The sequence below is a fragment of the Pinus tabuliformis genome, chromosome X, assembly GCF_031772625.1.
Source record: "Pinus tabuliformis cultivar Carrire ecotype Pingquan chromosome X, CPIR1, whole genome shotgun sequence".
Taxonomy (NCBI): domain Eukaryota; kingdom Viridiplantae; phylum Streptophyta; class Pinopsida; order Pinales; family Pinaceae; genus Pinus; species Pinus tabuliformis.
This window is the reverse complement of record NC_142308.1, coordinates 263,771,354-263,784,869: the sequence shown is the minus strand read 5'-3', so window position 1 is coordinate 263,784,869 and position 13,516 is coordinate 263,771,354.

Genomic DNA, 13,516 nt, shown 5'->3' with positions numbered 1-13,516 from the left:
GAACTATGAACGAAGCAGTGGATTTAGAGGATGGAAAACTCTGGAAAGAGGCCATGGTTGATGAAATGGCATCTTTGCACAAAAATGAGGCTTGGGATCTGGTGGAGTTGCCGGCTGGAAGGAAACCCATTGGTAGCAAATGGGTGTTCAAAAAGAAGACAAATGCAAAAGGAAAAGTGGAGAAATACAAAGCTTGGTTGGTAGCAAGAGGTTATTCCCAGGTGCCGGGAATTGATTTTGGTGATATTTTTTCTCCTGTTGCCAAGTTAACTTCTATTAGATTACTTTTATATGTTGCTGCTGCTTTTGATTTTGAGGTAGAATAGATGGATGTGAAGACATCATTTCTTCATAGGGATCTAGAAGAGGAAATCTACATGAAGCAACCTGAAGGCTTTTTGGTGAAGGGTAAGAAAGAACTGGTATGCAAGTTAAAGAAGTCTCTGTATGGGTTAAAATAGTCACCAAGGATGTGGTATCAGAAATTTGATACATTTATATGGGGACTTGGCTTCACAAGAAGCAAAGCAGATCATTGTGTGTATTTTAAATTAATTGGTGACTATGTTATTTATTTGGTCTTGTATGTCGATGATATGTTGCTGGTTGGAAATGACAAAGAAATTATCCAGGATTTTAAGACCCAATTGTCCTCCAAATTCGACATGAAATATCTTGGTGCTGCAAAATATATTTTGGGCATGGAAATTAAAAGAGATCGGGTAAATAGGAAGCTCTAGTTAAACCAGAGGAAGCATGTCGAGACAATATTGCAGAGGTTTAATATGCAAGATAGTAAACTGGTGAAGGTTCCTATTCTTGTAGGTGTAAAGTTATCTGCTGAATAGTGTCCCAAGACACAAGAAGAGGAAGAGGACATGTCTCATGTTCCATATGCAAGTGCAGTCGATAGCTTGATGTATGCAATGGTCTGTACTAGACCAAACAATGCACACGCAGTGGGAGTATTGAGTAGGTTTATGTCAAAACCAGGGAAGGAGCACTAGATAGCAGTGAAGCAGGCTTTCAGGTATTTGCGTGGCACTAGTGATTATGGTTTGTGCTACCAAGGAAGACCAGGATTAGATAGAGTGTTGGATATTCATTGCTTTGTTGATGCAGACTGGGCTAGAGATCTAGATCAGAGAAGATCTACAAGTGGGTATGTGTTTAACCTATTTGGAGGTGCAGTCAGTTGAATGAGTAAGAAACAATCTATAGTGGCACTATCAACTACAGGGGAAGAATACATGGCAGCCACTCATGCAAGCAAGGAAGCAGTTTGGTTGCAGAGATTGTGTTCAAGTATAGGGTTAGTACAGGAAGCTATAAGGATAAACTGTGACAGCCAAAGTGCAATTTTCTTGGCAAAGAACCCCACATATCATTCAAAGACAAAGCACATTGATGTTCAGTATCACTTTGTGAGGGATATGATAGAAGACAAAAAGGTGTTGCTGGTAAAGGTGGACACTTTGAAGAATATTGTAGATGCATTGACAAAATTTGTGAGCTCTGAGAAGTTCTCTTGGTGTAGAGAGACAATGGGAATTTCAAGGCTAGAAAAATGACTAAGCTCTCTTGTGGCCCCCTATGGAAAGAAAACAACAAGTGGGAGAATGTTGGGTTGTGTTATATTCTTTCCACGACTAGCCCACGTAGTTAACTGGGGGGTTAGAGGGGGGGTGTAACCCCCTTTTGTTGCGCTGATTGTGTAGCGAGGGGGGGGGTCACAGGGGGTTTGAGGTGTACCCGTAACCACACTTTATGGGGTCTGGGGCAGTGCCCCAGAAAATTTTGGTTTTGGACCCTATGTTAGGTTGGGTGGACCCACCAATGGTTTTGTTCATGATTTTCGCACACGTTTTTTTTGGACGAGATGGTTTTCTGTCCATGGTATTGGACGCGATGGTTTTTGGTCCATGGTATTGGATGCTTTGGCATGTATAAATATGTATTATAACATTGAAAGGAACATAATGAAAAATCAAGCTAGTAGTCCCAGTTTTGGGATCCAGGGGAAAATCTCTGTGTATATGTGTTTTATGTGTTATTCTCTCGCATTCTTTATTTTTTGTGTTTTAGAATTCGTATGAAGGTAATTTCTATACGGGGTTAAAACCTACATGTAAGCCTCCCCTTTCTCACCAGCTTGCACTCCAGGTGCATATCACTTTGAAAGGTAGAGGTATACACAGAACTGTCATCGACGAAGGTGCTTCTACCTGCGTCATGTCGGCTTCATGTTGGCTCGCCCTAGGTTCTCCAACCCTAACCCCACCATTGAACTCCCTTAAAACTTTCGATGGCCACACCTTTATCCCAAAAGGATACCTAGCTAGTTTTCCCATCACATTGTCTGGGAAAACCGTAATGATGGACGTAGAAGTCGTAGACAAAAGACTCGACTATAATATCTTGTTGGGTCGCAGTTGGACATATGCCATGATGGCTATCGTATCTACTGTCTTTCGCATCATCCAATTTCCATTGGATGGAAAGGTTATTACAGTAGATCAGTTGTCTTTCTACACCCCTGATTATTCACCATTACCAAGTGGCTCCGTACCCCTAGTAGGAGGTGGAACTGACAGTTACATCAGTTTAGGTACCAGTCTACTGAAGGCTTCTTCCCTCATGGGTTGTTTCCCTCTTCAGCCACTGAAGGTTTCACAGATGGTCAATATGCTTTCATCTATTCCTCATGAATAGACCAATCCATGGATTCTACTGGCTCCTTCAAACATTGACACAAACGGAGAACAAATGCCGCTATCACGAGCTGAATTGGCCTGCGAAGCCATTCAAATTGCATCCGAATCTCTGGTCACTTTGATTTCAGCCAACGGTACCACTGCGTCAACCACTCCTCCTTTCGATCCACTCAATCAAGTCCTACCTAAGGACGAAGCTATTAGAGAGATCACGAGTTTAGAAGAGTGACCTTGGGAGGACTCGCACCATCATGTTTCGATATTTGATTCAAACATGATGCCTCTTCAAATCCTGTCACCTGACGCACATGAAATTGTTTCCTCACCATATACGACTATCCAACCTATGGATTTTGAAGGAAACATGGGCAATATTTCAAAAACATTGCTCATCGATATTTTTGTTATGATAGGCATCGTGGAAAACATACAGATTGGAGCCAGTTGCAATCCTGAGGAAATTGTGAGCTTCACTTGCCCTGTTAAGGATTTCTGCGATGAGGGTGCGGGGAAAAAGACGTAACTGGATTTTTTCAATTTAAAGAGTGAGAAAAAAGTGCCTAAAAAGAATGCTCGTAAACTAAAAGAGACCAAAAGAGCATTCTTTTTAGGCACTTTTTTCTCACTCTTTAAACTGAAAAAAATCCCGAGCTTAGTCTTTCTGCTTGTTAAATTTGATGAACATGACCCGAGCATTCTTTTAGGTACTTTTCTCACTCGCTAAACTGAAAAATCCTGAGTTTTTGTTACTGGGCTCGTTAAAAATATACCATAGCAGCAAGAGCACTTTCCTTTTTGGGATCATTTCTCACTCTTAAATAAAAAAATCCCCGAATTTTTCCCCTCCTTCAAGCTCGTAAAACTATGAAGAACAGATGAGCCGTTCTTTTCCCTCTTTTTCTTGCTAACTAAATTGAAAAAGATACCCTGAGTTTTCTTCATTTGACTCATTAAAAATTTTGATGAAGGTATTGAGTTTGTCATCGCGTGACTCATTAAAAATTCACAACGAAAAACGAGTTTAGTCCGTTGCCTCGTACTCGTAACAAAATGAGGTCGACATCTATTGAAAATAGGTTTCTCTTTATCCGGGTTCAATAGATTAACTTACAGAAAAGTAACCAATCCAGGTATACTATTAACCTTTTGTCACACCCGGTTAACAACTATGACAAAGGGACCACCATGGAGTCTCTCTTTACAATATTTTCAGACTCTCTAAATATGAAAATGCCACTGAGTTGTCTAGTCTGGACTCTTTAAATTACACAGACAAGATATAGGGTCGTTCTTTTTACAATACTTTTTAGACTCTTAAAACATGAAAAAATCAACGATTTTTCCTGTCTGGACTCATTAAACTAATCAGATAGGGCAAAGAGTCATTCTTTTTGTGATCCTTTTCAGACTCTTTAAACATGAAAATATCGATGAGTTTACCCATCTGGACTCATTAAATTAATCAGATGGGGAAAGTGGACAATACAACTATATTCCGTATTAGAAAGCATGGTTTGGCAACAGTCATTCCCTTGAACATGGCACTCCCTCAGATAAACCTTCCTTTTGATGGCCTCTCAATATGAACCCTACCATTCTATGAGTTTTAGCCTATATACCGTGATGTAATTGTGTCTTTAAAAAATAGGAACATCTCCGAGTTTTCATCGTTGCGCTCGTTAAATCCATACAATGATGCTCTGAGCAACTCTTTTTCGATCTTTTTCCAGCTCATAAATTGAAAAAGACCAAAAGAGCATTCTTTTTAGGCACTTTTTTCTCGCTCTTTAAACTGAAAAAATCTCGAGCTTAGTCTTTTTGCTCGTTAAACTTGATGAAGATGACCCGAGCATTCTTTTAGGTACTTTTCTTGCTCGTTAAACCAAAAAATCCCGAGTTTTTTTTACCGGGCTCGTTAAAAATATACAACAGCAGCAAGAGCACTTTCTTTTTTGGGACCATTTCTCACTCTTAAATAAAAAAATCCCCGAGTTTTTCCCCTCCTTCGACAGACTGTAAGATTATCTGCAGAAGCTACCAAGTTATACACATGTTCATCTATCGAATATAAGTTAGCAAAGTATGGAAAGAGGATTACCTCAAGTCTCCTTCTAGATTTGTTTGGAGATCGCTATGCAGCCAAGAAGAACTCCCTCAAAGCTGGCTCCAAATCAATTCCTGCACAAAGGAAAGGCAAACACAATCACAACATACAATCTTGAAAACTAATATAAGAATGCACAATGAACATCTATTTGCATACAACTAAACCACTCATCTAAACAAGTATCGAAATGAACAACTCAATGAACAATGTTACCGACACTATGGAGTAGGGAACACAACTATAGTTCTGTATTAATAATGGAAGAGTGATTACAACCATCCGTTGTATCAGTCTTCCCTTGCCCCTTCTTCTTCTCTCTCTCTCTCTCTCTTTCAGCTCACTTCTTCAAGTGTATGAAAGTTCACAACAGCTTAGTGGGCTATCCTTTCAAATGCTCTGACCTCTTTCACAATAACCCTCACCTTGCTTATATAGCAATTGAGTTAGGGTTTCCAAGCTCCTCCTAGAGTTCACTAGGGGAAAAGCAGTGAAATTGCTCCTCTTTTCAGCTCTTTCCCATTTTCCTTCTTTTCTTAGATTAGAAATCCTCCAAATATCTTGATTATTGGATGTTTCCTTGCTTTCTTTGAGCAAATTTAGGGATAAATATCTAGATATTTGTGAGTCAAATTGTTGGCTTGACCCATTGAAGTTCCCTTAGTTTCACTAACGCTGCCCCTTCACTAGTAACATGAACATGAGTTAGTGGGGTCACTAACACTCCATTAGGCTTGGTAACAAGCTTTGTAAAGTAGGTTTTCAGTGTGCAACCAGCGTTAGTGTGGAATCAAGGCCTGCAATTATAGTCTTTGCTTCAGTCATCCTGTCTTTCACCTCTAAGTTGATGAGGAGGTCATTTTGTTGTATAACATATGTCCCCTAAAGTATGAGATCAGAGGCAGAGACGATGGCTGAAATACTTTACTAAAACTGTAATTTATCCTATCAAAATTTGTAGAGAGAGAGAAGCTTTGGGCGGTAAGGAAAACCTGATACAACACATATATATAAAACTGCTAAAATCATGTCCTGAGTCGGGAATTCCCATGCTCAGTAGCTATGTTACAGTAATTTTCTCCAAAGAGATATAAAAAGGTTGGCCCCCGATAAGCACAATGTAGATCTAGTGTCATAATAGAATCATCCTGAAACAGCTGTCTCCAAAAAACAATATCCACAGCTTGGGAGAGGAAACAAGGCTGAATGATGCAAGCCTCTACCCAAGGTCTTGATTTCCGCTTCACCAAAAAACATAGATCGATACATGTGAAAAATATGTGTTGATGTCGAACATGCACGAAATCATCTGATTACCAGTCAATAATGGAGACCGTTAACAGATTCGAGGAAGGCCACCAATAATGGTGATGGTATCCAAGATGCACAGTACAAACTAGCGAGTGTGAAAGATTTCTTTGTCATCGAACACCCATAGAATCGCTTAACTAGGAGCCAATAATGAGAACCCTTGATCAAACACAAGGTAACCTGCCACTAATGTCTGCAAGTACCAAGGCACTGAATGTGTTTCTGGGTTATCTTCCTAGATAGAGTGTTGAAGTTGATAGGAAGAGACCTATTGAAAGGTAGGCAATGATGTGTCCTACCTCAATCAACACAAAACGGGACAAGAATGATTTTTTTTTGAGGAATCTTTTGAGCATTCGGGTATAAACAATGGAGGGCATTATGAAAGGATATGTTTGATCGGTTGATGGAGGAAACAAATGGGTAACCCTTGAACAATAGAAGGCATGACAACGGTTTTAACCAAACAACACTAGACTCATGAACACTACAGAGTGTTAGGATACAGAGACGCAATTACATCAGGTTATATTGGCTAAAACTCATATAATGGTAGGGTTCATATTGAGAGGCCATCAAAAGGAAGGTTTATCTGAGCGAGTGCCATGTTCAAGGGAACGACTACTGCCAAACCACACTTTCTAATACGGAATACAGTTGTATTGTCCACTTTCCCCGTCTGATTAATTTAATGAGTCCAGACGGGTAAACTCATCGATATTTTCATGTTTAAAGAGTCTGAAAAGGATCGCAAAAAGAATGACTCTTTGCCCTATCTAATTAGTTTAATGAGTCCAGACAGGCAAACTCGTCGATTTTTTCATGTTTTAAGAGTCTGAAAAGTATCATAAAAAGAATGACTCTATATCTTGTCTGTGTAATTTAAAGAGTCCAGACTAGACAAATCAGTGGTCTTTTCATATTTAGAGAGTCTGAAAAGATCGTAAAGAAAGACTCCATGGTGGTCCCTTTGTCATAGTTGTTAACCGGGTGTGACAAAAGGTTAATAGTATACCCGAATCGGTTACTTTTCTGTAAGTTAGTCTATTGGACTCAGATAAAGAGAAACCTATTTTCAATAGATGTCGACCTCATTTTGCTACGAGTACGAGGCGACGGACTAAACTCGTTTTTCGTTGTGAATTTTTAATGAGTGACACGACGACAAACTGAATACCTTCATCAAAAATTTTAATGAGTCAAATGAAGAAAACTCAGGGTATCTTTTTCAGTTTAGTGAGCAAGAAAAAGAGGGAAAAGAATGGCTCATCCCTTCTTCATAGTTTTACAAGCTCGAAGGAGGGTAAAAATCCAGGGATTTTTCGATTTAAGAGCGAGAAATGGTCCCAAAAAGAAAGTGCTCTTGCTGCTGCCGTATATTTTTAACAAGCTCGGTAACAAAAACTTGGGATTTTTCGGCTTAACGAGCGAGAAAAGTGCCTAAAAGAATGCTCGGATCATCTTCATCAAGTTTAATGAGAAAAAATACTAAGCTCGGGATTTTTTCAGTGTAAAGGGCGAGAAAAAATCACCTAAAAAGAATGCTCTTTTGGTCTTTTTCAGTTTAGGAGCATTCTTTTTAGGTGATATTTTCTCGCTCTTTAAACTGAAAAAATCCCGAGCTTAGTCTTTCTGCTCATTAAACTTGATGAAGATGACCTGAGCATTCTTTTAGGTACTTTTCTCGCTCGTTAAACTGAAAAATCCTGAGTTTTTGTTACTGGGCTCGTTAAAAATATACGGTAGCAGCAAGAGCACTTTCTTTTTTGGGACCATTTCTCACTCTTAAATCAAAAAATCCCTGAGTTTTTCCCCTCCTTCGAGCTCGTAAAACTATGAAGAAGGGATGAGCCGTTCTTTTCCCTCTTTTTCTCACTCACTAAATTGAAAAAGATACCCTGAGTTTTCTTCATTTGACTCATTAAAATTTTTGATGAAGGTATTGAGTTTGTCATCGCGTGACTCATTAAAAATTCATGACGAAAAATGAGTTTAGTCCATCGCTTCGTACTCATAAAAAAATGAGGTCGACATCTATTGAAAATAGGTTTCTCTTTATCCGGGTTCAATAGATTAACTTAGGAAAAAGTAACCAATCCGGGTATACTATTGACCTTTTGTCGCACCCCGTTAACAACTATGACAAAGTGACCACCATGGAGTCTCTCTTTACGATCTTTTCAGACTCTCTAAATATGAAAAGACCATTGAGCTGTCTAGTCTGGACTCTTTAAATTACACAGACAAGATATAGAGTTGCTCTTTTTACGATACTTTTCAGACTCATAAAACATGAAAAAATCGACAAGTTTGTCTATCTGGACTCATTAAAATGATCAGATAGGGAAAATAATCGTTCTTTTTGCGATCCTTTTCAGACTCTTTAAACATGAAAAGATCAATGAGTTTACCCGTCTGGACTCATTAAATTAATCAGATGGGGAAAGTGGACAATACAACTGTATTCTGTATTAGAAAGCGTGGTTTGGCAGCAGTCGTTCCCTTGAACATGGCACTCCCTTAGATAAACCTTCCTTTTGATGGCCTCTCAATATGAACCCTACCATTCTATGAGTTTTAGCCAATATACCCTGATGTAATTGCGTCTCTGTATCCTAACACTCTGTAGTGTTCATGAGTCTAGTGTTGTCTGGTTAAAACCATTGTCATGCCTTGTATTGTTCAAGGGTTACCTATTTGTTTCCTCCATCAACCGATCAAACATATCCTTTCATCATGCCCTCCGTTGTTTAGACCCAATGCTCAAAAGATTCTTCAAAAAACAAAATCATTCTTGTCTCGTTCCGTGTTGATTGATGTAGGACAAATCATTGCCTACCTTTCGACAGGTCTCTTCCTATCGACTTCAACACTCTATCTAGGAAGATAACCTAGAAACACATTCAGTGCCTTGGTACTTGCAGACATTAGTGGCAGGTTACCTTTTGTTTGATTAGGGGTTCTCATTATTGGCTCCTAGTTAAGCGATTCTATGGGTGTTTGACGACAAAGAAATCTTTCACACTCGCTAGTTTGTATTGTGCATCTTGGAGACCATCACCATTATCGGTGGCCTTCCTTGCATCTGTTAACGGTCTCCATTATTGACTGGTAATCAGATGATTTTGTGCATGTTCAACATCAACACATATTTTTCACATGTATCGATCTATGTTGTTCGGTGAAGCGGAAATCAAGACCTTGGGTAGAGGCTTGCATCATTCAGCCTTGTTTCCTCTCCCAAGCTGCGGATATTGTTTTTTGGAGACAACTGTTTCAGGATGATTCTATTATGACACTGGATCCGCATTGTGCTTATCGGTGGCTAGCCTTGTTATATATCTTTAGAGAAAATTACTCTGACATAGCTACTGAGCATGGGAATGCCCGACTCAAGACATGATTTTAGCAGTTTTATATATATGTGTTGTATCAGGTTTTCCTTACCGCTCGAAGCTTCTCTCTCTCTACAAATTTTTACAGGAAAAATTACAGTTTTAGTAAAGTATTTCGACCATCGTCTCTGCCTCTGATCTCATACTTTAGGGGGCATCTGTTATACAACAAAATGACCTCCTCATCAACTCAGAGGTGAAAGACATGATGACTGAAGCAAAGACCACAATTGCAGGCCTTGATTCCACACTAACGCTAGTTGCACACTGAAAACCTACTTTATAAAGCTTGTTACCAAGCCTAAGGGAGCATTAGTGACCCACTAACTCATGTTACTAGTGAAGGGGCAATGTTAGTGAAACTAAGGGAAGTTCAATGGGTCAAGACAACGAATTGACTCACAAATATCTATATATTTATCCCTAAATTTGCTCAAGAAAAGCAAGGAAACATCCAAAATCAAGATATTTGGAGGATTTCTAATCTAAGAAAAGAAGGAAAATGGGAAAGAGCTGAAAAGAAGAGCAAGTTCATTGCTTTTTCCCTAGTGAACTCTAGGAGGAGCTTGGCAACCCTAACTCAATTGCTATATAATCAAGGTGAGGGTTCTTGTGAAAAAGGTTAGAGCATTTCAAAGGATAGCCCACTAAGCTGTTGTGAACTATCATGCACTTGAAGAAGTGAGCTAAAAGAGAGAGAGAGAGAAGAAGAAGGGCAAGGGAAGACTAATACAATAGATGGTTGTAATCACTCTTCCATTATTAATACAGAACTGCAGTTGTGTTCCCTACTCCATAGTGTCGGTAACATTGTTCATTGAGTTGTTCATTTCAATAATTGTTTAGATGAGTGGTTTAGTTGTATGCAAATAGATGTTCATTGTGCATTATTATATTAGTTTTCAAGATTGTATGCTGTGATTGTGTTTGCCTTTCCTTTGTGTAGGAATTGATTTGGAGCCAGCTTTGAGGGAGTTCTTCTTGGCTGCATAGCGATCTCCAAACAAATCTAGAAGGAGACTTGAGGTAATCCTCTTTCCATACTTTGTTAACTTATATTCAATAGATGAACAGGTGTATAACTTGGTAGCTTCTACATATAATCTTACAGTCCGTCGAAGGTCCCAGGAAGGCCTTTGAGGGTAGTTTTCATTCTCCATACACCGTGCATTTTACCCCATAGCAGGATATCGAAGTAGATCCCAAGGAGAAACAGCACCCGGAAGTGCTCTTACGATCCACCACACTGCCTGCCCAATAAGCATCAGTGTATCCAAGTAGTCTCACATCTCCGACAGTGTATCTTAACCCATAAGTGATTGTGCCACGAAGATATCTCAACAAATTCTTGGCACCAATCCAATGTGCGTGGTGAGGTTCAACCATATTTTGACTCAACGTGTTGACTGCAAAGCATATATCTGGATGGGAGTTCACTAAGAACATTAATGCTCCGATGAGTTGACGATACTCGGTGGCATTTCGTAAAACAGGTCCAGTAGCGCTACCACTCCAAAGCATATACATATATTTGTCCTTTAGATAAGGGAATATCAAAGTTAAATTTCTCCATCGGGGTAGTTACAGGCTTGCAGTCTACGATATCGAATCTTTCCAATATCTTCACCTTATATTTTCCTTGAGATAGGAAAATTTCTCTTAGCTTCTGCTAGACTTCAAGTCCTAGGAAATAGTGCATTAGTCCTAGGTCCTTCATTTCAAATTTAGAAGCCAACTTCCTCTTACATTTGTGAATGAGAGGGTCTGCACATTAGGAAGAGGTCATCCACATACAGCACCAGTATGAGAGGTTTTTCATCTTCAACCTTGAAGTATAGGTTAGGGTTGGCTTCACTCCTAGTGAATCCCAGCTTCATCAAGTAGTTGTCATTCCTCTCATACCATGCTCAGGGTGCTTGCTTCAGCCCATAGAGAGCTTTCTTCAACCTGCATAAATGAGATTTTTGATCATGAATCTCAAATCCTTCGGGCTACTCCACGTAGACCTATTCTTTGATCGAACCATGTAAGAATGTTGTCTTGACATCCATCTAATGTAGATTCCATACTTGTGAAGCTGCAAGGGCTATGATTGAGCGGATGGTGGTATATCTAGCAACAGGTGCAAATATCTCGTCATAGTCTACACCTTGCTTCTGAGAGAAGCCACAGGTGACAAAATGAACCTTATATTTTTCCGTACTTCCATCTGCTGCATGCTTTATCTTGTAAAGCCATTTAGAAGTGACACCTGTCTTGTCCTGGGGTCTGGGAAATACTTCCCAGACATCATTCTTCATAATAGACTAATATTCTTTGGTCATAGCATCCTTCCATACTTGATGCTTGACGACATCTGAGAATGATGAAGGCTCATTTTGTATGATCGTGCTCATGATGGTCAGGTATCCCTGATACTTGTTGGGTTTCTTACTTTCATGTAAGGTTCCTGGGGGTGCAGTGTGTCCTTCAGCATCATCGAGTAGCCCCCTGAGCCAAGAGAGCCTCTTCCTGGAAGAGGAGGGTTCAGGTGGATCAATAGGATCCATGGGTTCTTCCACATCAGGCATTATTTCATCATCCTTCACTTTTGGTTCCCTAGTGTTGGCTTCTTGAGAGTTCTTCAAAGTCGAAAGATTGTCCACCTTGCTAAGGGCCATATCTTCGTCAAAGGTGACATCATGACTAATCACAACTTCCTTTTGACCGACAACATAGATTTTATAGCCCTTAGTATTTTCACCATAGTCCATGAAGATTCCTTTCTTTCCATATGCACCAATTTATTCCTTTTCTCTTTCGGCACATGAAAATATACAGGGCTTCCAAAAATTCTAAAATGAGATACATCAGGTTTCTTACCGGTGAACATTTCTTCAGGAGTCTTGGAACCCAATTCTTGATGAGGGCATCGGTTTTGTACATACAGTGTTTGTAGCTTCGACCCATAGAAACTTCAGAAGTCTTTGATCATGGAGCATGGCATGGACAACTTCCACAATTGTATGGTTCTTCCTTTCTGCCACACCATTCTATTCAGGAGTATATGGTGTAGTAGTCTCCCTCTTGATGCCATCCTCTTGACAAAAGTCATGAAACTCGTTAGACTCATATTCAGTCCTATTATCAGTCTTTAAGATCTTGATATTCTTTCCGGTTTGATTCTCGATCAGAGCTTTGAAGTGTCGAAACCAAGAGAACACTTCATCCTTCCTTTTCAAGAAGTATATCCAAGTTTTTAGAGAATAGTCATCTGTAAAAGTAAGATAATATAAATATCCTCCTAGGGAGTTCACAGGCATCATACCAGATATGTCTGAGTGAACCAGTTGTAATATATTGGAGGTCTTGCTTTGGCTTGAGGGGAATGGCCCCCTTTTGAGCTTTCCTTCAGCACATCCCAGACATACACCTTCTTTCTCTACTTGAAATTTAGGCATCCCTGTTACCATTTGTCTTACATCGGGTAGAGATTTATAATGAAGGTGGGAAAACCTTCAATGCCAAAGTTCAGACTGAATAGATGTGTCACAAGACATGACACCTAGCGGACTTCCACCAACCTGATATAATGAATCAACTCGAAACCCAAGAGTGAAGGCATCTTTAACATTGTTTTTCCATATACGTACCTTGCCATTGCTGAAGGTCACCTTGTAGCCTTTGTCTTCCATTACTGAGATGGACACCAGGTTCTTCTTGAGGTCAGGTACATATAATACATCCTGTAAGTGGATCATATTTCCTTGATTCAATTTAAGAGAGACATTGCCTACACCTTTCATGGGATATTTCATATTATCTCCAAGGACAATTTCCAGGTTAGTTTCCTTCTCTATTAGATTATGGAGAACTTCTTTGTAACCAGTGAAGTGCCTTGATGCACCACTATCAATGAGCCAAATTCCCATTGAGTCCGAAGGAGTAGAGGTAGATAGAGCAGTTGGTAAATAATATTCATCTTGCTTATTTTCAACAATGTTGGATTCATA